Source organism: Acromyrmex echinatior, chromosome 1 (assembly GCF_024713525.1).
Source record: "Acromyrmex echinatior isolate Ae372 chromosome 1, ASM2471352v2, whole genome shotgun sequence".
NCBI classification, from domain to species: domain Eukaryota; kingdom Metazoa; phylum Arthropoda; class Insecta; order Hymenoptera; family Formicidae; genus Acromyrmex; species Acromyrmex echinatior.
Window position 1 is genome coordinate 23,920,590 of NC_141852.1, and position 26,990 is coordinate 23,947,579.

General features: G+C 29.9%; 1 long non-coding RNA gene across 1 annotated transcript; it reads left to right on the forward strand.

The window, feature by feature from the left end:
* Positions 1–113: 113 nt before the first annotated feature.
* LOC147911086 (uncharacterized) lies at positions 114–26,686 on the forward strand. Its single transcript, XR_015545032.1, has 2 exons — positions 114–1,687; positions 23,534–26,686. It is a non-coding gene; the product is annotated as an uncharacterized LOC147911086 (long non-coding RNA).
* Positions 26,687–26,990: the final 304 nt, after the last annotated feature.

Here is a 26,990-nt window from a genome sequence, read left to right on the forward strand (position 1 = left end):
CGAAATACGTATTATGTGAGAGATCGTTTATTCAATATAAAAAGTAAAAAACAGAATAGTTCGTATATGTGTTTGAATTTGGGATGATAACGTATATATAGCGATGCTCGCCACTCGGCGTTCATTATTTACATTGGCGTGGCCTTGGCCTTCGAGCGTTGTTAAGATTTTATTGTGCACTCGCACTTGTCTTGTATCATTCGTGTGACGACATTCGAGTCGAAAGGTGTGTCGCGGCGCGCTCTGTGTGTTTAGCATTTTTCTACGAAACGCGATCGAGAAAAATATCAAGGGAAAACGCAATTATTCTAAGTGATTAATACTAGCCGAATCACATAATTATTTAATGATTTCTATTCATGTATAAATAATATTACACGATAAAAAGCGATACAGTGACCAATTATTAATCATTTAATTACAGTGGCCAATTATTAATTAATTATTTGCTCTGCCTTACAATAAAATGATAAGTTGATTATATTATGTCGTCTCTTAGAGTGTTCGGAAACTTCGCTTGAGTACTCTAGTGTGTCATTCTGTGATTCTACATAAAATTAGAGGTTCGTTCGCGTTTTATGCTCCAGCATGCTCCAATGTGCTTCTATTATAGCTCCTACCCACTTCAATGAGCGCATTAGAATGAATAAATGCTACGGTAGAAGTATTTCAGAGTATGTTAAAGCATGCGACACGAACAAACCTAAGGATAAAATAACAGACTCGAGCAATTGGGTGAAATCTCTGAACGTAGCCTAATTACTGCGCGTAGTGCGTTGCTATGTTCAGTAAGTTCCGTGCTCACTGCCGAGGATTGACGAATCGCAAGCTCGTTGAGATCATTCGAGGTACCGAGACTATTAATTCTTACCAAAGAAGGTATTCGCGCGATATTACTTGCTTGAGATCGGTAGAAGATGGCAGTTAATGACAATTCTCGTATCGCATTTAAAATCTTTGTGTCGATTTCGATAAATTATTTTGCTCGATCATACAAATTATTACCGAATTTGAATAATATGCGAACCGTTGCGTGGAGTGATTTGAAAATAACAAGAAAGTACGATAATGGCAATTAATTAATGATACGAGTAGTTTACGATTCTGAAATTTGTGTGTTCTAAGTACGTGCGATGCTGAATTTTGATACTCTCGAATGAACTTTAACTGAGGCGGTGTTGCGTCACACGTTCTGACTGTTAGGAATGAAGTTGCCGTGCGACACTGCATTCATTATTCGTCAGCCATTACGTGGTGCAAAAAGAGTCATATTTGAATCAAATAGCATCATGAATAGAATCGTGACTACATGTGATCAATAATTACAGTCGTATCTCGCTTTGTCGACTATGCAACGTAAATTTCAAACCTACATCAGTGATTCGTTAAAATAGCTTGCCACCGTCAGTTCTCAAAATGTTGCGACGTGTCGGTGTGTCGTGTTACTCGATAATAAACAAGTAAATCACAGCGTATCGTTCTATCGTTTTTTGTCTGCTTCTTTTTTTATTGTTCGCTTCCGTCGCGATCTATCGCAGTATGTTAAGTACATCGTATATCATTAATATCGGGAGCATTAATTAGCGTGAGGATTAATTACCGAGTTTCCGTGAGTGAATTTGAAGAAATTTGAGAAGAGAAAGAGTCCTAGGAAGCATCGACAGAGCGACGACGGAGCAACCATGATGTGAGTAATTTCGCTTATACATTATTCGTGTGTATTACTTGTAGAGAAAAAATCCTTAATCTTGTGTAATTTTTAATCACCTATTGAAATAATTTACGTTAAAAATAAAAAAGTTTTACTTTGAAAATTTTTTAATTCAAATTTAAGAAATTGAACTTGAATTCTTTTGAGAAAATTTCATAATTATTTCATAAAATGATTACTTGAAAAACAAATAAACTTTTTTAAATTTTAATTATTTTATAAAGAAACTTTTGAAATATTAATTATTTTGAAAGCAAATGTAATTTAAATTTTATATCTGCACAGATCTGTAGTTATAACTTCGCTGTTGCGGAGTATCAATGAGTCACAAATATAAATCTTTCATTTAATTCGAAGTAATGAATCTGTGAATATTATAGATGCACGTAATATATTTCATAGATTCATTATCATATTTATTCGTGGAGAAAACAAATTGACATGCACATTTCTTACAATTATAAGATGTAAAAATGATATATAAATGATATATATGTATATATATATATATGTATATATATATATATATATTAGGTGTTGGAATTAATTCGTAGCGTTTTACAAGTGATGGGAAGTACTTTCATTAATGTATTTTTTAATGCTCATGTGAAATAAATAACATTCTTTCATTAAAAAACGCTACGAATTAATTCCAACACCTAATATATATATATACGTTATCTGTATATGCACATATCTATAGATATATATATATAATGTATATTTATTCTTGAATCTCGTATCTATATAAATTTCTCATTGTCTAAGAGATGAGAGAGATTAGAAAAGTACATGTATAATAGCACACCTGAAATTTTTACACTATGATTTATACATTATCTGTGATATAAGAGAATATTTCTGTTTTTGTAAAAATTTCGTCAATCCTAAATTAAATTTTTTTTATATTTTAATGATTATCTTCCGGTTTTGTAACATTCAATAAAACTTTATTTTTTATTTTATACCATTCTATTTAGAACATCCGTATTTCTTTCACAGTATCTGAAATTATCTTTCTCTTTTTTCGAGGTTTTTACGAAGTTAAGTTTTAAAAAGAAAATATCTCGTATATAAATAAATTTCTCCTCGCTCGCGGAGCTCTTCAGAATAGAAAGATAAAACGTTTATATCCTAATCTGTTGCTCTACATGGATTTGAAGCACTTACAAGATGGAATTCTCATTTCATAAAGTGACGACATTGCTTACTCGTACAATTGCTAGTACTGCAACTTGGAGACACGCTCGTAAGCTGAAGCATAAACGTATGCATGAACACGTAAAGTACACGTTTATACTCGCTGTAGGTATCGTATCGTATGATGCGAAAAAAAAAGGTTGATGGCGTGGCGTGACGTGGTGGGGGGAAGGGGCAGAGAAATGTCTGTAATAAATGTGAATGCGGAAAGTAGTGAATAGCCGGAACCCCCGACCCAGTGCGCTCTTCCGCCTCCTCGTTGTCGTTCGCTTCATTATTTCCACACGTCGGGTTTTTCTTCTTTATGCGGCAGGGGAGGAAGGGGAGGGGGGAGGAGCAGGAGGAGAGATGGGAAAAAAACATCCCTCTTGCATCCTCTTTGCTATTCGAATCGCGACAGAACGAAAAGGAAGAACTCGTTTCGAGGTCGTGAGGATACATCCGCTTTAACAGGAACGTCAACTGGCCCCCCCCCCTTTTCCAGAGTGGGTTTCATCCAAATTGGTGGTTTTTGTTTCGACACAACCGACGCTCGGCATTAGATTTTCGCAGCGGGAGCTTCGCAGCACCGACTAATTATAGCGAGGATCTAAATTCGGGGTGAAAGCCCGCGATGTATCGCGCCAGGGGAAAAATAATCTCGCGTTGAGAAGCGCCATTTCGCAGGCATGACTTTATCTTCACTTTTCGTCCCGGGGTTTAAAATTTTTTACATCAGCTATGTGCAGTTTTTGGAGAGAGAGAGAGAGAAAGAGAGAGAGAGAGAGAGAGAGAGAGAGAGAGAGAGAGAGAGAGAGAGAGAGAGAGAGAGAGAGAGAATTGAACACAAAAATTGTCTACTCAAAAATTAAAATATAATTTACGTAAGCAAATAACACATAATTGTAGTTTAAGACTTAATTGAGCTGAAACTGAACGCGCTTGAAAATAGTTGGCGAAATTTTTAAATGCGGAAATTATCGTAGATATTGAACGAGACAGATGCGTCCGCATCAAATTCATGTAGAACGTAAAGCAAAGTGATCGTCGTAAAACGAGGAGTTCATATACAGGAGTTACATCAATAGCTAGATGTACAAGCCTTTTTTTCGACGGTATTGAACATCAATCTTCTTCACTCCATTCGCGCGGGGTATTGCTTGCGGTAACAATTTGCGGTGCAATCGATCGAAAATCAGAAACCGCCGTGCCCTCTCATCGTATCCACGGTTTCGCAAAACCGATCGCGTGCGGTATAAGAGACAAAGGTAGTCGGGATTTAACTGTGCTCGGCAGATGCCTAACGGGACAGAGAGATTGGGGTTAGAGAAGGGAACACTACACATACCATTAATCTCACATAATTGTTATGCGTTCCCGCACATGATGTCCCGGTCGGATTTCGTGAACCAACGCCCTTTTGCACTCAATCGGCCAGTTACGAGAGCGTCGTTTAACGGCGGTCACTGTTTCAATGGATAAGAGCGGATCTTCGTTCGTGAACGATGGGATATTAGACGTGGTAGTTATCGTCTGTTCGAAGAAGATTGACGATCCATTGAGAACGTGGCGGGAATATAAGCTTAGACCTTTACAGGGTGTAACGGAATGTATAAGAACGTTCAATGACTGTGTAACACGTAATCTATTCTACCGCGAAGAATCTCGACGATCTTTTGTTGGCACATATATATTAGATATTATGTGCCGCGGACGTTACTTTGGTTTTTAATCGATTTTATTGTATTATATTTTGAGAAAAATGTGTAGGTCAAACAAATACGAAACATTTCTAGGTAAAAGCGTTTATCGATTCATAAGTCAAATCTTTATTTATTTGGAATAAAATACAATACATATATATATTATTTATTTTTACGTAAATTAATTGTTTTTGCTATGCACATTCTTGGTATAAAATATTAAGACAATTATTTTCTTATTTTCTAATGAAATCAATAATGAATATCAATGTAATCTAGATGATAATTTCACACTTGTCTTTGTGTACTATAATGCATGTGATTTGTTTCTAAATGTAATATTGTAACATTGTAACGTATAATGTATGTATTGTAGTGCACTATGTAATTATATGCGGATTTCTCTTTAACGTTCTGGTTGTATCGTCGCGCGTATTAATTACCGAGTGCATAAAGCAATTATATGCAACGTTAGCCGCGGGACGATCCTATTGATTTGAAATTTTTAATAATTATTGACATTTGGATAATTGACCTTCCGCCAGTGCTGATTAATAGCTGTCATTGCGATGCCGCCCGTATTCCAGAAATAAATGAATTCAAATTCACGATGTTAAATTCCCGTAAATTTTGATGGTTTCGCTATTATGTTACCTTGCTATTACTGTCGTAACGTTTCTAAAGAGGTAACGCGTTTGAAATTTCATTTACACATGTAATTAATGCATTGATTCATCCTCTTGTTTATCGGCCCTTATTAATTAATATTATGCACAGATGAGGATTAAGAGTAGAATATAATAATTAATAGAGAGAGAGAGAGAGAGAGAGAGAGAGAGAGAGAGAGAGAGAGAGAGAGAGAGGAGTATTTCGCGCGTGTATGTTTATTCGCTGACAATACAACAAATGTTAGTACATGGAAAGAATTTTATATGCTATAAAATAGCTAAAAATTTAACTAGATTGCAGATTTAAAAATAATTTTGTTGAACACCATCAACAAGATAATTAGGTACAATCAGTGGCACAAGAACGTCCACAACACGTCAAAGTATTACAAAGCAAATGTTACTTTCGTTTTTTTTATATCTCCTATAGTTATGAAAAAATTTTATGACAAAATATACATTTCTGTGAAATAAATTTCATTAATTGTAAAAATAAAATAGATGGCTTATTTACATATAAAATTTCATTTTGCCATTATTTAAAAGAAAATTTATTTCAGCGAAATAAATGTATTTCTGACAAATAAATTTTTAAATATTTTTTTTCTCAATGTAGTTAGTAGTTCTCTAAAAGCAACTGAGTACATTAAAAATTAAAATTATATTTTAAAGGTACATTTTATTCATTAAAATGTATTTACTTAGTTATGGCATTTGATCATCATTATCGTTAATTGTAGCTGTCATTATGCTTTGCATGCGCTTTTTACGAAACTTTTACAAATGTAAAAATGACATCAATCGGTGGATTAGCCTATCTGATTAACCTCAAAGATTAAGCTTTAAGAAATATGAATATTTATTTTGAAGTAGTTATCTTTGATATATTCGAAAATGTGAAGATTTTTTTTTTACCTAAAATTTTAGCCAAAAATTTTATAGGAACCATGTCCCAAAAAATTATAATTAATGATAATGGTGGCTGGATACCACTGGTAACTAAGTAAATGCATTTTAGTGAATGTAATGTGCTTTTAAAATATTACTTTAATTTTTAATATATTTGTTTTTTTTTTTTTCAAAAATCTGACTACGCTTTTGTGCTTCTAATTTTAGATTATTTAAACGTCGATGACATTGCTGCAAAAAGTTTTAATATGCTAATAACCAATTTAAATTCTATATAATTACATATTTTGAAAATCCAAGCAAAATTATTTTCAAATATATTCATATATTTAGTCAAATTTTAAATACTTTAGCAAAAACCATTCTTTCTATATAGATTAATTGCTTTAAACTGTGTCGTCTTATTGCAGAGTTTCTATTTTTATTATCCTAATTTTATATCTACTTTACAACTATTGTGTACAATAATGTACTCATTTATTTAAGATCCATTCTTATTTTCACTCGGACAATAAATAACTAGAATTACATAAGATATGGCATTGCATTTTTACTAAAGATGGCTTGAAGAAACACCTGAAATTATGTTATGTATTTTTAAATAAGAATTGAGTCAATCCCACTAATTGCGTTTTGCTTTATTATATATAGATACATAGATTTTCATTTAATTTTAGATTAATTTTGCTATTTTCTAATGATTTAATCATCACATAAAAAGTTATTGAAAAAATTCAGATTCCATCGTTTTCAATTATAGATATATTTTTCATTCATCTCCGATGTACGCGTGGAAAAATTTTACATTTTTGTGATTCATATTTTTAATACAGATAGTTAATTGCAACAGGGCAAACAAGAATATAAATTCGCAATTTAATTCTTATTATCGTTGTACGCATGTATATTATAAAAATATCGTGTTGTTAAAGGATTAAATCGATATCATGTTGAATACGACTGCCTTTATAAATCAATTTCATATCGGCGGTCTAGCAGTAATATTAACAGTTTTCGATACCACAACGTTCTCGTCCGATTATTCGAATCGCGAGCGTACCATCAGCACGACTTTGATACACTGCCAATATTATTCATAGGAAAGACATACAGACTGATTGAATTTTAAATGGCGTCGGTTCGGTAATGGAGAACGGCGAGAGGGTGGAGAAAGGTATACAGGTAAGAAAGCGGAGGCTCTTTGAAGACCGATTTCTGTTGTCGTAGACGGAGATCGACGACAAGTAAACTCGTCGAACGCGATCGCGGTGCGTGCGTATGCGTAAACACGCGTGCTATCGTCACGCTTTCGGCAGAAAAGCTGCCACGAACGACAGGTTCTTTGCAATTCAATTTGACCGACGATTCCGCAAATCCGTCGATATTTGCAATCGTTCGGCAAAAAGGGATTGTGCCCACACTCGAGCGTAATGTCAAACGCCGCGCGTGTTTTCGAGAAGAAATTCCCTCCTCTCGGAGCCAGTGGAAAAATATTTGTTTCCTGCGATTGACGACAATGCGCGTCGGCTGTAACCGACGATTTTTGACTTATATACACGAAGGAGGATACGGAGATAAGTGCGCGAACATTTTGACGATTTATGTCTGTGTACGAGGGTGATTTTCGGACCTTTCCGTGCACGGAACACATTGTGGAAATATATGGCCTGACTGTAATATTCTACATATTTTAGTACCGCGCGCGCGGCACAGATTACGAGTTTACAAATGAAAAAATAACGTGATTAATTTAAAAGGCCACACGCCGTAGAGATTAAACTTTCTTCAGCTAAATAGATTTAACGTAAATTATACATTTATCCGGCATTAAAAATTTTTATATGATTTTGTTAGAGAATTTAACTCTCTCTAAAAATATTTTTTATATCTTGTGATGTATACATTGAAAAAAAGAGTTCGGTAATTTTACTACCAAATTAAGTGAAATCATTTCAATTAAATATTTAGTTAATATAATTAAAAATAATTTTACTTTTCTATACATAAATATACTTATATAAGTAGAATTACTTTGATTTAAGGCTTCTTTGAAATGAATCGATCAATGAATTAATACTATGCACTGAATCTCGACGTGAAGTATTTTCTTTATTTAATCTCTCATATAAACTCCAAACGTTTCGATCCTAGTTCGGATCCTTTTCAATGTCAGAGTTGCATTCGCGAAATCATTGTGTTTCCTCTGATATATTATACGATAATAAAAAAGTATCACAATATATTACTAATAAAAACTGCGTTTACAAAGACATTAATTCATTGATCGATAAATATATCTAATAACATATAATACAATTTAATAAAACATAATAATATAATTAATCGTTTGATAATAATTACTAAAAGAGTAAAATTATTTTTGATTTTATTAACAACCAATCATTTAATTGAAATTATTTTGCTCAATATTTAATAGCTATTATCAGACTTTTTTTTATATCTAATAATCTCGATTATTATTTTTATTTTGTAGAGAGATAGATATTCAAATCTCATTCTTTTTTAATAAAATTATTTACTCCGAGGAAACTGAAGTTCCGAGGAAGAGACATGATTGGATGAAATTAATAGGTTTAAATATAGTTAATATGTCAGCCAGTTTGACTAATTGACTAGATTTTTACTACTTGCATGAGTTATGATTGATGCGCGTGTGTTCATAGCGAAGCTGATTCGTCTTGTATTGCTATGATTTTCATATGAGACAATTTACAGATGGTACGTTCGGCTTTCATCGTTGTAAGGCAGATCGTATATGATCGATGGCGCCTAGCTTGCCGATAATTACTGGTATTATGAAGCGTTATCAGCTAGCTCATGGGCAATACTGGCTTGATTTCGGCTGTTCCTATATCGGGAATTATGATGCTTCATTGAGGGGGGTTGATTACATTATGCGCTAATCAGCTTGACGTCGTGTAACCAAATTCAGCACTGGCTGACGCTTTCGTATGATAAACTCGATGGAGCGCGTAATCCGCTAGCACACTTGATGTACACCGGTGTAGAATGTCGTCTTCATCTCAAGTAACTGCCGTAGAAAAGACGCGGGATAATCTTTATTACACTATATTATCACTCAAAAGTATTTGTCCATTCTATCGCCTTTAACTAAGAGATTGGTAAAAAATTTCAATTTTTTTATAATCTTCTAAATGTTAGACTTAATAGTAATATTTTTGATGATTTATAATTTTGCGTTCTACATATCGTTTTTTTACTTTAAAAGTAACATAGCTTAAAAAATTAAAGTTTTCGAAAAGGGGAAAATTTATTTTTCGACTTAATAGAAAATGATTGACTAATTCAATAATATTGGCAAAAATATGCTTTTCGAAAAGTGACACCAACATGTCATTTTTGTCATTATTGAAAATTTATTTTTCGACTTAATAGAAAATGATTGACTAAATAATCCAATAATATTGGTAAAAAAATATGCTTTTCGAAAAATGACAAAAATGACACGAACATGTTATTTTTGTCATTATTGTCAATTTTGTTTTACAACCTTTAAAAAAATCACCCTTTTCAAATTGTGACTTTTTTTGTGTATATTTATATAAAAATTTACTATTGTGACTTTGTAATATTGATAATTAATTTGTAATATTAATAAAGATTACATTGTAAATATTTTTCAAAATTACGGAGGAACATAAAAATATGATCTCTTTAGTGAGATATAAAACTGTAAAAACAACAATTTTTTTTGAATCGTCGAAAGCATGTTAAAATTTTAGTTTCAAGTTTTAAAATGCTTTTTTTATTTTTCTTCTGCATTGATTGTTTACCTAATTTTGATGATATGAAAATTGTACAATTTTCAGCGTTTTGAAAGTGTTCTTTATTTTTTGTTGAATATTGTAGTAGAGCTCTAAAACGGAAAATTTAAGGAAAATATATACAAAACTCGGACAAGGCAAATATTTTTGCGCGCTAGTATATACGTATAAATCTTCATATTATTTAAATTAAAGTAATGTAAAAGATGTACAGATAAATTTTCTATGCTTATTACTAAAAATAGAAAAAATATAATTGTTAGCAATGGTTACAGATGCTTGCATCAAATCACTTGTTTTGCAGAATGAAAATTATTATTCAAATATCAATAAAAATATTTACAGTTTTCTTAAAGAAGCTACATATAATTGATGATATTTTCATGCAACTTAAAGCATCATAAGATACAAGTTGATAGTTATATCAATATGAAATATTTATTAATCTTCTTATGCTAGCGATGAATTATTTAATTGCGAACTTATTACGACTATATAAAGTATTATAAAGCGTGACTCGTGCTATCAGTTTAATGACTTGCATGCATTTCTTGGCGTCAAGTGATCCACAAGTGACCGTTCGAAAGATAGATACGAGATGGAACGAGAAGCCGCATTGGCGTGAGGTGTCTTGCAAACTGGCCGAATTCCTCGTTTCGTTGACGGTAAAGTATTGCCTGGTACTCTACGTGTCCCGAATGCTTCTATCGCGGGCTCCCCGACAGCAACTCGGAAGACGCGGTACGACCATGAGCCCAGGCCTTAGCTGCTTTGCACATTGGTATTCTCGCTATTTCCAACTTACTGGGAGCTGGTGTGTCTACCGAAGCGCAATTTCACCGTATTTTTCCGATCGCCTTTTTCCCTTGCCTGTCCGCTACCTTCTTTCACCCCTCGGCCCTCCTCTGAGCGAGTACTTTTTGTTGTATATAAGGTGTATTCGCCACGCGATCGTCGATTCTTCTTTTGCGATAGCACGAACGGTTCCCGGGAAGTAGTTCCGCCAGTGGAACCGCGAAGTCGAGAAGCTCTTTCTTCGCGCGTTTCGGGATACCGGCGAAAAAGGGCCGATCGAAAGCAGAGCGGATACTTTCCGCCATCGTGAATTAAAAAGTTATCCGTAGCACGAGGCTTCGCAAGCGCGAAGTTATTACTTGGTACGCTGGCAATAATTTTACACTTAGCGTTTATTGAGTAATCGATTTGTTTCTTTCTTGGAAGGTATTTATTCTGTTAATTTCTTATAATTATTATAGTCACGTACAATAATAATCAAAATGCTTATTGAATATATTATTAACTTTACATTTACATCAATTTAATAACAGAGTGTAATAACAGTTATAATAACAGATTTTGGATTCTGTGCTTAGAATAGGTAATATACTTTAAACTTATTGGTTTTGATGAAATTATACATGTTTCAAGAGTTAGTATGTAAAGACAATTTAACTGACGAAGGATAGGAAGTTTAGAGAATTGATGGAAATAGAAGGAATGGAAATAGAAATGGAGTTCTGTAACAAAAGTTAATGTAAGACGTCGAGCTGTTCCATCCGCAGTTTCGTATTGACGTGATAGTATGGAATGAGATTGTGTGATTTTATTCAAAATGCTCTTCTATCGACGAAATGTGATGGATAATGCATTCTGATGTTAGATAGCAAATACATAACAATATCAATTAAGATTTATTATATTCAATAGCCCGATCATATTAGGTACGTTAATTAATAGGTGCATGATCAATCAGTTGCTTTTCCGTATTCAATTAATATAATAGAATTTTTAATCGTTGTCAACAATTATACTTTTTTCTATTTTTAGTAATAAGCGTAGAAAATTTATCTGTACATCTTTTATTTATTTTTTGACGTTATGTCATATTTCAATTTAAACAACATGAAGAATTAGTAGTGTAATATTCTTAAATAATTGACACGCTTGCATATTGCCTCGTTATTTCAAAAGTGACTGCACAACTTAAAAAACGTAGCATTCGAATTATTACTTTGAATAAATTAAGTAAATATTACTACTATATTAATCATCAAAAGTGAATAAACTTAACTTTATAAAAAAAATCATCGAAATCGTTAATTCAAAAGGATGAAACTTTTAAGGGCTGTTATTAAATGAAAATGGCAAAAATGACATTTGACATTCTTATTAAGAATGTATTTTATTTCTCGATATATTTGTTTGGTTGATAATTTTCTGTCGAGCTGGAAAATAATTTTTTCCTTTTTTTAACTTATTTTTTTAGTTATTAAAACTCATCTTATTGATATAACATGCAAAAAAATTGCATTTGTTTTTTATTTTATTCTTTATTTGTATTAGTATCACATATTTATGAATTTTCATTGACTTCATGGGCAGTCTCAATAGAAAAGAAATCCTGAGGAGTTTCCGTGCGCATTGAAATTCTAGGAGATATGTAGGAGTTTACCGTTCCATATAGCGATCGAGTGGAATATATCGAAATCCGACGCGCTCACATCGTACACGCATCGACGCCTCGTGTAACGCAACATGTATTCCTTGCGGGTGGAAAAAAGTCGAAGACACAATTCGGTTAATGTCGATTACATCGCTCGATCTGGTTTCCCATCTGGAAACATCCGCTCTGCCTCTGGCTAGACGAGAATGTCATGTGTCCGCTCTGGAATTCGATACAATCCCTAACTTTGCACGCGTAACCCGCGGTGATATTCGATTGTTACAATCTTAGGGTCGCTCATGAATTTTACATTGCGGCGACGAACTATTATCAAATTCCAATAGACAATTGGTGTTCTCGGGGGCGGAGGCTAAACGGGATTGCGATACGATACCGATGTGAGGTTGAGGGGAGCTGTGAAGATTATGGGAAAACGTGCCACGCGCAGGGATGCATCTATATAGATGCAGGAGATCATTTCTGAGGAGTTTAAGGATAGGGGTGATTTCCCTCCCCTTCTGAGCCTTTCTCTATCTCCGATGAAGGAAAGCAACGTTAAGTTGCTGTAGTGGTGAGAGGTAACGTGTACTGCTTCGATAATCGATGTAGCGTGCATCCACCTGAGTCCAATGCCTGCCATCCAGTCAACTCGAGAGAAATTTCTATTTCGAGGAACTAGTGCGCCATCGCAGGGAAAGGTCTTGCATTGTCCCGAAGAGTGGCATAACTGCGGGCACGATGAAATTCTAATTCCAGACCAGCATTTGAGTTTCGACGACTTCATTTTGCGAGATTTTTTTGAAGGGCAACAACAGTGGCGAATGCGCTGTTTCCACGATTTCCGATATGTCGTTCGGAAAAATAACTTATATACATCGAGTGCAAAAAATATTTGTGTACAAGAAAGATATATGAAAAAATTTTATTCTTAGAAAATAAATTTAAATTAGCAATTTATTACAAAGAATAAAATAGATTGATGAATACAGATTTCTGTAAATTATTTTATATAAAGAGAGGTGTACTAATTAAAATACATTGTTCCCGTCTTAACGCAAAAATAACACAAATAAAAAATTAAGTTTTTCGGGAAAGGGAAAAACTGTTTTTTAATTTAACAATACATTGAATAATGCTTCAGACTATACATTTATTTTTGTCTGAAGTGTTTTTCTCAATAGTTAGTACATATATGTACTTTCAGAGATATCAGCTACGATAATATTTTAATTTCCTTATATTTTTATTAATTATTGATGGACTAAATAAATACAAAGCATATTTATTTTTAATGTCTTTTTTTACTATAATTTATCCATTTTACGTTAATAATTATGTTGTCAATCTATTTACATATACCAATTTTTAAACAAATACATTATAAAATGTGATGTGAACGCAATTATAATTTTTTAATAATTATATATACATTATGATTTATTTAAACATATTTAAATATTATTTCTAAAAATTCTGTAAGATTTATTTTAAAATGAATATTACATATACAAATAAGAGAAAATTATAAATATACGTACGCAATCCAAATTTTAACATTAGAATAATAATAATTGAATTATTTAAATAATTTGAATGTCTCAATTTCACAATAATTATTTGGAATAATTTCAATATTATCTAGATATTATTTGGACAAATTGTATAATTATAATATAATATATGTGTAGTTTATGAATGTTATACGTTCGTTATATAGATTACACATACAGAATACAGAAATGTATTGGCATATTGATGTAAGAAAGTACTTTACGACATTGGATTGATTAGTAAGTAATTAATAAAATAATTAGTAAGTTATATATTCGTAAGACAATTTATTTTTTACACATAATAGTAAAGTGCTTTGTTAAGTAACAATGCAAAGTGATTAATTACTCGTCAAGTGTGCCTATTTATATATTAGAGACCAAGTTTATATAAGCATCCGAAACAAAATTGTCGTTATTATTGATGTACAAAAAAATTGTCTCCAAATTTCCACATCATCATAGAATTATAATATATTCTTGTTGATTTCTTTGACTAGACCTGTGTATGTACAAATTAATCTTTTTACAAAAAGGAAAAATAATAAATATTTTTTATTGGTGTAATTAGAATTATAAGATCTGCAGTTATATAAATATATTATTTTAATATAAAACCAAAACTGAAAATTTTTCATATTTCTTGTAAAAGTGTCTAGCTCAATTATTATTTATAGGTTTTATAATACTTGTAGTTTCTTGTGTAAAAAAATTTATCTATTACTGAATATCAGATAACATATAGATAACAACACATTTTAAATTAGTGGAACATTTAATTTACTAAATGAAATTATTCAATAATTGCCATTTTTATAAAGTACATATAATAAGCATTAAATTAATAGATTTTAAATTAGTGGAACATTTAATTTACTAAATGAAATTATTCAATAATTGCCATTTTTATAAAGTACATATAATAAACATTAAATTAATAGTACACAAATTTATACATATTTACAAACATTATATATCTATAAGCATTCAACATTGTATCTTTTATACATAATAGAATAAATCAGGAAAAATAAAACTAATAATTAATATTCGCAAGCGCTATGGCATACAAAAAAGTTTAAATAAGACGTAAGTAATAAGGAAATTAAAGTGGCGTCTACAATGAGACTTTAAAGCATAATTTAAACTTAAGCTTAACCTTGAATTGTAAGAAATTGAGTCGAATGAGAACAATCGACAATGATTGGTCAATTTCTTACGGTGTAAAGCTTAAGTTTTACGCCTTAAAATCTCTTTCTAGACGTCGCTTAACATGTTGGATTTGCTTAATTATGACCTTACAATTTCTGTTATGATTGGACAATTCGCTTAGTGCTTACGTTTTACTACTTAAGTTTCTTTGTGGGTCATAGCTCTTATAGGTACTTATTGCAATTGATTCTGTTTTCCCGTAACTTGTACATTAACGCAAGAACTTGTAGCCGCATTTTCTTCAGCTATATATAGATTGTTGTGTTATTGCATCTATATCATCAGTTCTTCAAGATTGTGAATTTGTATTTATGTTATGTATTTTATTCAAGTGACTTTAAAAAAAATCTAGCCCGTAATATTTTATTAAAAAAATGGCAATGATTGCATTTCATTTCATTATTTTCGTTGTTAAATGTAAAATGATAACCAGGAACGTGTCATTTTCTCTCTATCTTATATACTATTTTTGGATGGTGTATTATTAAATGCTTTTCTAACTCTTGTTATTTACACTATAAAATAATTGGTCACAGATTTTGCATTTTGCAATAAATAACATGTATTTGGAAAAATATTTCCACAAGAAGTGTTTATCGCTATGCCATTTTAAGAAATTTTTCGTATCATATTTTCTATGATTACAGAACAAGTGTACTTTCATAAACTCTATATTTTGATTGTATTGAACAATTTCTTTACAAATAGTACATCTTACGTGAAACTTGTCCAAATTGATAAAATGAATCCATACCGAACTAGATTGATTATTTTTATGCATTGCCATTACATCCGTACAGTATCACGGAGCGTGTGTTATTAAATGTGACACACTTGACTATCCTGAGGAAAATATTCAAAGATACTGTTTGAAAAAGGTAAAAAAAAAATATGTGAAGGAAATACGTGTCTGTATTAAAATATAAATATTAGTATATTGTTTGAATCTTGCTGACAGTTAAGTTGTATAATTATTTCGTTTTCGTAATCAAACATTTAGATTAAAATATATGTTTTGTCTACCATGACAAGCTAACTAAAAGATGATGTTTATTTTTAATTATAAAGGTTAGTTTAAGCTTGTATTTTTAACTTCTTATCTATATAATTATTACAACATAGTAATTATTTCAATAAAAGAAGTCTATATTTTTAATTCAAATTGAAATATAGAATTGATAACGTATACATAATCGATTGGTGTGTATTTGTTGCAGTGCAAATCTGTTTCAATCATCAGTAGGAAAAAAACAGGACTTATGAGGACACATTAGGAGTTAAATTATTAATTTAAAACGACTGTGTGTAAAATGTACTTTATAGAATAAATTTTTTTTTTTAAGCAACAGAACTATAGAAGTACTTAAAATATGCAAGTTGTATTACTATGCAATTTTAATATTGTTTATACCACTAATTTGTAAAACTTTTTAAAAGATGCTTGTTAAAAGACAAATTAAAATATAAAAGTCGAAAAAGTATCGTGTTGTTGAACGCTGCTCCTTAGAATCGGAAGTGTGTAGGAATGTCATAAAAATGTCTCTAACGTGGATACTTCTTAAGCTTTCAGGAGATAGATGGCTTTATGAAATGAAAGTAGGTAATTAAGAAGTACTCGGAACACTCCAAGAAACTTTTATTTTTATAATTATATTTTTTTCACTAATGTATTATATTATAATTAAGTTTACATAGTTAACTATGTATACTCTAATGAGAAAAACGTGAATATAATGAACTTTACACTTCTGAGAATTTTACACTTTTTATTTTTCTTTTCTGAAACAATGATTTTGAGAAGGGATTTTCTCATTTTATTTTTTAATTATGAATTTGAAGAATCCGATTTTTAAATTGCGTTGGCATTATATTTCTTGTTCACGGAAAGTTTAAGATTATTTTAAAGAAAATATTTTTAAAGTTTTCACTTCGCGACATTTTAATCTGAAATATGTATACGTTTAACAAGTTTAATTCATAGTTTTATACAGCCGAGTAATCTTTATAAATATTTTACTATATCTTTATAAGATATAAACCGGTAGCTAAACCTCTGCGATGCAATCTTCTTTTACATAATATTTTCTGCAAGTTAATCAAATTTTTTAAGAACAGTATTGATGAAGAGTTTTTCCGACCGATGCCTCGATAAATAAATATTTTACACTACTTGGCTGAGTTTACGATACAAATTACGAATGCCTTGCGCTCGAAATAGGCGGGTTGTACTTGGAAAGTACATACTTCAGACAGCAACTAGAAGTGTTCACTGCGGTAGCTTCTCTCTTTAACTTTTCTTTTTTGCTGCCGCCCGATTTCACCGACAAGCGGAAACTTCTCTCTCTTCTCATCTCTCTCTCTCTCTCTCTCTCTCTCTCTCTCTCTCTCTCTCTCTCTCCCTCTCCCCCTTATTCATACCCACTATTTTAAATTTCCAAGTGAACTTGCCAACGAAACAAGATTGTCTAAATCAAAGTGACTCAAGAAGTCAGCGCCTGCGGCGGACGATGTTCATCAGCTTTGTAACCAATGAGCTATAAGGAAAACATGAGCCTCACTCCTCATGTACGTTTTACTAATTCACAAACAGTGCGAAAATATATTCGTCAGTGTATTTTAAATTTATTCTTAGCTATCTTGTATTTACGACAGAAATATAGATTAAAAACATTTTTTTTCTATCTATTTATAATAAGTACACAGTAAAAAAAAGTATTAAGTTTGTATTATAATAAATTTAACACATTTCACATGTCTCAAACGGTCCATTAAAATTTTTGTTAATTTAACATAAGATGAATATATTAGAAAGTTACACAAATATTATGTAAAAAATTAACACAAGAAGCGTAATACTTTGACACAATTTAAAAACAAATTTTATGTTAATTGGCACATTTATAATGTTAAATTTAACTGAAATTAGATGCTATTTTTACATTTTTAATTATACGATATTTCTGTGATATTTAACATATGCAATATATAGATTTAACAAATATTTACCGTTATAAAAAGAAAATAACACAAAAATCTGCACTTTTTTGCATAAAAATCATTATTTAGGTGCTAAGTGCTAAGAAGCAAAAATCTTGTAAAAGTATTATTTTTTGATATTAAATTTGTTGATTAAATTTTATTATTTCAATACACTTAAATAAGTTGTTAATAAACAATAAGAAGTACTTTATACCATCACGATTGTTAATTTTTATAGAAAAGAAAAATATTTAAATCTCTTACAGCTGAATATTACATATATTACGAATTTGTGTTATCATAGAAGAAATTCAAAGCGAAGCTTCTGAAAATTGAAAAGTGATAGAATTGTTTAAAAAGTACATCCTTTTTTAAAGTCTTTTAAGAAACACTTCTTATTTGTTAAGAAATAAAGAGTGCTTTCCATTTGATGACACAAATCGACAAGAGTCGTTCTATCCTTCTTGACATTCAGAGAGTGACAAAGATAGAATGACACTTGTGTTGACTTGTGTCATCAAATAGGAAGCACCCAAAGTGTTGATCAAAATTTGTTATTCCGTATTTGAGGAAGAAAAGAAAAAGGAAATAAGAATTGCAATGGGAAGACATTGCTTTCCTATATATTTTTGTAAAATACTTGAAACTAACTTTAACATTCTGCACGATAAATAGAATTAACTTGCGTATTATATACGTGATAACGTATTTTACAATTATTGCATAAAAACATTCATCTCACAGCATTTGCGTAATATCGCACAATAATGACTTCGTATCGATCCACTGGTATCTCGGGAGCGCATTAGACGTTGTTTTTGATCCATCTTTAATGATACTCGCGACTCAAATGTGTCGTGCCTCTCCTCATCGTCCATTCACAATCGCCAACCGGAGCGACTTGCTACGATCGATGGCTTCAAGCTGAGAAAAATGAGCCGTGCGGGACGATTACCTCAGACATGCCTGTTGCGGAAGCGAGCTACCGGTAACTGCCTCGAAACACGAGAAAACCGTAGGAAACTTGGCAATAACTACGCGAAGAAAATCAACGATGTTATCAGACAATGATAAAAGCACACGCGTACAAGACAACGTATGATCTATATCCATAACAAATGAGCCCAAATTATGATCTTGGAAAATAGCGATGCTGCATAAAATCTTCAGGTTAAAATCGTTATTGAATTGTGTTGCGTGAACAATACAAGAATCTAATCATTAGCCTCTTTTATGGTAGATGGAACTTTAGATACGGTGAAAAATAGATTCCGTGCCACAGAAATGGAATAACGAACGTAATGTCCAAGTTACTCCGAACACATGCTAAATCTTACGTGTCGCTTTCTCACTAAACCGGAAGTTTCGTGGCAACCGATCACATTTTGTCAAGAAACCTAAAAGTAAGTAAATATACTTCGAGAAAGACTAAGAAATCTACAAGAAGAGCGACAGGAATCTGACAATTGCTGCGTAAAACATTGCGAACAATTGTCGAATGCATCTGAAACTCGAATCGTTCGCGACTTACAGGATTGGAGGAGAGAGGAGGCGCGCGGAGGTAAAAAATTGTTTAGTTAGACTGAGAAGCAGATTTGTAGGATCGGAAATTTTTGGCACCCGTTCAGGTACACAAGCACCTACGTGGACAAATACACGTACGAGTATGCAGTGCCTGTGTGGAGATACGAGCCTGCCTTTACTCGATCGTGCAAGTAACGTACGGCCCGTTTGTACGTTTTCCGCACATTTTGAGGCGAGTATATTTTAGCTCCCATGCGCACAGAGAAACACGGGATGCCTTGCTACTGGAAGCCTTCCAAATACGAAAAACTAAAACGGTTAGCAAAGTCGGCAGAATTATGGCAACCGTATAGCTCCAGACTCGTATATCAAATTATTACTGCGAGATATTGATATTGCGATACTCTTACGTTGCCTATGGCGCAACTCTTTCGCAACGCAGTACACGCGGCGATTTACCTTGTGCGACCTGGTGAGTCCTAAAAGGATCTGCGATAACGCACGTTTTCAAATCCATGGTGCAAAGACGTCGTAGTGTAATGCCGTAAATTGTGAACGTCGAGCTGAGCCGTGATATGATAATCCGAGAAAATGTAGTCGCGATTTTTTTCAGGCTAAATCTCTACTTTATCCCTCAACTCGTCATCAAAAGAGAAGTTATTTTTTGCAGTTTAAAGAAGAGAACAGTGCATACACATATGATATATTATTTAATATTTTTGCTGTATTTAATTAAGAGAAAGTAAAAAAATATAGCATAAATGAAGTTTCTATTAATATAGATATTCAGAGATGGGAAGTAATGCTTGTAACGTCATTACAATTTTTTGCTAACAATATTATCTTTTTTACTTTTTAACTGTTATGGTAATGTTATATTTTTTAAGTAACGATAACAAATTTAACAATGATTTTTATTTACTCTTTACATTTTGATATAATTGATATTATTTTTTGATATAATTTTCATGTATAATTTTTATAATGATATAAAATACTAAAAAAATTATATCGATTAATTTTATTCAATAAGATAAAAATTAATTGAATATTTGTCACAAAAAATAATGAATATTCAGGAATCCGCATATGTAATTAATTTTTTAGATTAAACGTATCGACATAATAACAATGACGTAAATATTTCACGTTATTTATTTATTTAAAACAGAATACATACGTGACACAGAATCATAGATATATAGAATATGGGAATTACAAAGTGTTTTATTACGATCGGTATCATCTTTTTAACTTGGTGCTTAAAATTCAACAAATCTCACATTGCATTATGAATTTGAATTTAATATAAGTACTTATTTTAAATTTACTTTTCTTGGATGAAGAATATGAAATACGACATGAATGGCAGAATTAAATTCAAAAGTAACAAAAAATTAATTCAAAAGTAACAAAAATTAATTCAAAAGTAACAAAAAACCGCAATGCGTTAATCTTTTATTAATCCTCAATACACACCTTTGGGTTATTCATGTGCGCATTTTTTTTTATTTATATACAACAATATTATATACAACAATTGTATTATATATAAGAATTTATTATAAATATACAACTTTACAAATATTTTCTGAAAATGTCAAATTAAAAATTATTTAATAATTTTTATATACTTGTAAAAGTGATAAAAATTAATCCAGAACACGAAAGATCCATGTGTAATAAGGTATCAAAAATTAAAGTGTATACTGTGGATTAAAAATATTATGTATATTACGCAGATTTCGTATAATATAAATTTATTACAAACTAATAATCGCTTGTAACATAATTGAAATATCTAAGATATAGTTAAATTATGTTTAACGAATCTCTAAGAAATAAAGCCAAAATCGTGTGTCTATTTCTTAGAGATATTTAAAAAATTAATATTTTTAAAAAATATAACAAACAGATTATTTTACTTATTTCGTAATATACGTTAATATTTGATACGTTAATAATTAGACGATTAATGCCACCTTGATGTTTGTTTTGGCGTGGCGTGGCAGCGGCGCATTTTTACGCGCGTTCGCTATGTAGTCATTCGCTTACCGAGGCTTGTGCCGGTAGGTAACAATGCCGTTTCAGGTGTCTTTAAATAATTTCTTTTTTAAACGCAATCGCGATAAGTGCTGGATAATACGAAATGTCGTATTTTATGAATGCTCACAATATACTATTAATAGCTCGCACGACTAACTATTCATAAATGGATCGAAATGATAATCATGACATTACAGGACAGATATGTTTTGTACGGTTCATTTAATTAAAAGAATTAAAACGCGATAAAAAACAAGATTTATAATTATTTTTCGATAATTACAGACGATAATTATTTTTATTTAACATAAAATTTTTCTTCCATTTCGTATAACTCTCGATTATAATTTGAATAATATTATTTGAGTAAAGTTAATAAGTGAAAAAAGCAATAAGAATACCTTTATGCAAATATCATAATTTATGCGATTTATACTTCCATAATTAATATGCTTTGTGATATAATTAATAATTAATTTCTAATTTTTGTGTATTTTTCGTGATGATTGACGCGTTCGTATAAAAAATTAAGTATAACCTTAGAATTATTTGTTGGCAATGCTAATAATGCCTGTAATAAAAGAAATGTTTCTCTTTATTATTAATCTCTGTTTCATTTGATTGATACTCTAATATCTTACAGATAATAAGAAATTTATATATATATATATTTGTTATAATAAGAAATTTAACCTTTTTATCTGGTCTGAATTTATTTCGCTATAGTGACGCATCGACATATATTCAATATTAATTAAAAGTTAAATGATAATTGCATAGTAATATAGATAATTATATATTATATTTTTAGATGATATCTTCTCTCTCACGGGTATGATCTTGACGTGGTGAGAAGGCAGTATTCCGAGGATATACACGAAAAGAACGGTGTTTCTAAAGTATCTAAAAATTTTTGGATCTATTTGATCGAATTATACAGGATAGGCCATTTTAATCATCTTAATTAATGACCTTAAGGACTTCTTCTCAAGGTGAAGGTCACCGTCTTTTTTCCCCTGTCTTAACCATAAAACTTTTGTCTGAATATTTTTTGAAAAAAATTTTCTTTTTTGAAATATTCGCATGTATTGATTAAAATGGCCTATACCTTATATTTCTAGGTAAATTTTTAAATACTTAAGTAAAATCGTTCGCTTCATGTAAAAATCCAACGATGAAGAAGCTAACGTACCCTCGTCGCCGATTTAATTGAAAGTGAACGAACCGCAGCTGGTTCGTCGTTTTGCGCGTTTGCTTCGGGAGTGCCATTGAAGTTATAGGACTAATGGATATTTTATAAAATCCACTCGACAGAATTTTAATTATAATTAATTATGATTAGTCTTCGTGCGATTATAGTATATTATTCGCGAGTGTTTTTCGCGAGTGTGCGAGAGGGTGATGTGACAATTTAATTCTGAGAAGAGGTCTGAGAGAGATATCGGGCACTAGTAGAGCAATCTTGCGATAAATATTATTTTTTGCTTGTATAAAATTTTTTTGCTTGTTTCTAAATCATTTTATTTTACAATGATTTAAAAATAATAATTAGAAAAAAAAGAAGAATTAAAAATTAAAAATTTTATACTAATTTATTCTTGTTAAGATCTTCTTCAGCCAATATAATTATAATATTTTCATAAATATCTAATTAAATAATGAATAAATAATTCGATGCTTATAAAAATTATATTTTCGAAACTATATGATTATTTTTGAGAAAACTGCACGTGTTTATATAGTATTTTTTGTTAATAATAATTTTTTTTTGCCTTCTTTTAATTTTATATTTATTTGTTGCAGAATCATCATAGCGATGTTGCAGATGTAACTGTTGCGCATCGAGTCGGTGAGTAATAAATTAACATTTTTATTAAGATAACAAATGTGGTAATTTCATTAGTATACTTGTATATATCTAGATGCATATAAGCATTAATTTAATAACAATATATGAATAAGTATAAGTATGTGTAGTGTATTCCATGCATTTGTTGCCTTAAAATAGATAAGTTATAACAGATTAGAATAAACTTAGATGTCTTCTCAGATGCCTCTTATTATTGAATTTATTGTGCATATGAGTTTGATTTATTGTGTATACAAAGTATACTCGTATGCACACATTGTACACAAAGATAGAATTTTTCAAAAAATTGAAAATATCATATATAGTAGAATATTAATTATTATATTAATTAATAATATTGTATGTGGTCAATAGAAACGGATACAAAATTTATTGAATTTTTATATTTATTATTTAGAAATATATAATTATTTGAAAATAAAAAATAAGATCAAGTAAAATTAAAAAATTTTTAATATTGACTTTTTTTTATTTATTGCAGTTATTTAAGTTTACTCAAAAAGTTACTTAAGTTTACATGATATGTTTATTTTATGATTAATAGACAGAATTAAATATTCGTATTTTCTTATATATGAAATACAAAATTAAAAAAAATAAAATAAAGAGTATATATAGAAAAGTATATTTAGAGAAAATGAAATAATATTATTACATGCAAATATTAAAATATAAAAAAAATGTTTGTCACAGTGTTTCATTATTTTTTCTATCTATTCTATTCTCATCTAGGATTAAATTTTATACAAATTGGTGCAAAAAAGCAATATACTTATTACATACATATATTACTATACTTTTTAAAAAATTGCTTTACAGTTTATTTGCGTAGGTATTATTATTGAAATAATATTTTAATCTAGCGCAGAGTATTCACATAATGTATTCATCTCGCTTTTTTTATAAGAAAATATTTTATGATTATTAATTACTATTTATTTTTAATGCACTGACTTTAGCCTAAACTTTTTTTTAGCCCTAACTTATTCATACAAAGTGACTGATAACTTCGTTTAAACTAATTTTATAATTTTAGTTAATAAATAACGTGAGATCCAATGTATACTTTGTAACGAAATAGAAGAATTTTATCTAGTAATTATTTTTAGTCTCGTTTGCGTCTTTTAAAATAGATATTTAATTTTAAAACAATATATTACACAAAAAATTATTTTAATAATTTATAAAATACAAAGAAATATTTTTATTATCTCTTTCGGATTTTATCTCATTTATCTGAATTTCTCATCTCCGTATTTTTGAGATGAAATTCAGCAATGAACCGTTCAAATTGATGAAAATACGTATATGGGCTTTGGATTCTGTCGGATAGTAATCAATTTAATCGTTCAATTCAATTATTTATTTTTAAATAAAGTTTATAAAATAAATAAAAAAATAAAATAAAATAAAATAAATAATGAAAATTAATAAAATTTATTTTTAAAAATTTAATTTAAATTTCATAATATTTGCGATCTTTTTAAATCAGAACGCTGTTGACGTGAAGATTTTTTTTTAATGTAGATTTCTAGACAATATTTAATAATATGATATATATTTTTAATAAATACGAGTAAAGAATAAATGCAAAATTTGTTCATATTTATGAAATTATTGTTATTTTACAATTATTCATTTTAATATTTAAATCAATTTTGTTAATATGATGGCCTTTTCGTGACGCATTTGTGTTTCGTGCATCAAATTTTACGCTTATTGCCGGCGATTAGTCGGCAATAAAAGGAAGTATTCTTCTTATTGTTGATTTCTGGCATATTGACCAGAAGTAGCAAAAGATGAGTTTAATCTGGCCGAAAGAGAATCTATAATATAAGGTTGAAAGTAGGTATGTGACACTAATCGTATGTATAAGTGATATATATAAGTAAGCCTACAAGGTTTTCTTGAATACGGGTGGGTGTACATATGGGTGGGTGTCGGAGACGGAAAGATATCGTCTCGAATTAAATTCTAGTTACCGCATAATTAAACTTTTAATAAAATTATTAAACGGTCGCGATTTAAACCAAAATTTCGGTTATAATTCCGATTATAATTTGAAACTATAAAATATAAATAAAAATATATTAAATACGGAAATAAAAATACGGTTAGGTAGGAATACAGGTACGAATATGAAATATTTCATATAATTTTGTATTAAGAATTTAAGACAATTTTATACTTATATATTTTATTTTAATTATATTATTTATTATAATTATAATTATATACTGTACATGTATAATAATATAATTATATGAGATTTACGTGTATTATATTATATGTATACATATATAATTACGTATTTATATATTATATATTATATTTGTATTTATATTTTGATGCGAATATTTTTGTTATATTTGTAAAATAAATTGTATAGAAGTAATAAATAATATAGAAGTTTTTTATATACTGTTTTTTATATACTAAATGAAATAATTTTTGGTCTAGTCGGTATAATTTTTGTCTAATTTTAAAAAATGCCTTAATACACACATATCCGGACATAAAATATTTTAAATAGTCTTTAAAATGTTTTCAACATATTCTATGTTTCGATTTTGATATACATGCTATTATTGTCAAAATTTGAATCAAAACTATTCTGATTTTAGATTAAAGTTTCTCATTATGGTATGCAAATAAAAGAGAAAATTGGAATTGGCAGGATGGAGGAGGGCCTCTACACAGATTTGTCCATTTTTATCGGTAAACAAATTAGAAGTATTTATATATTTTGTTGAGAAAATTATTTATTATCATATTTATTTAAAGCCTCTTTGACAGCAATTGTATCCGGTAAAAACTGAACAATCTGCATTCAGTATTTATTCGATATATTCTCTTATCGTTTTATAATTTTACGTAAAATATTGTGAATGATTAATTAAATTGTATTTCATGACTTTATATTTTATTAAATTTTGAAAAAAATTATAAATTTAATGAAAGTCAAATTTTTTAATTTATACTTTGAGCATTTTTAAATCTTTCTCTTTAAATTTTTTTGTGGGCTTTCAAAAAGATAATTTTATTGCTTTTATTAATATTTTAACAAAAAGTATTACAAAAATAAATTATTTATTTAATATGATCTTGTTTTGATTTAAAAAATAACGAATCGTTACATTTTAACAGTAACGAGTTATTTTTAAGAATCTATAAATAACGATAACTAGTTGCTTTTTTATATATATAAGAAAATTACAGTAATAATTTACTTTTAAAAAGTAACTTTCCGATTTCTTTATATAAATATCTATAAAGCATTAACTTGTTGCGCACTTAAATAATAAAGAACATTATTTCTCTTTAAAAGATGAAAGAGAGGAAAAATTATGATATGACTGCAATAAAATAGAAAAAAAGTTTCGGACTATT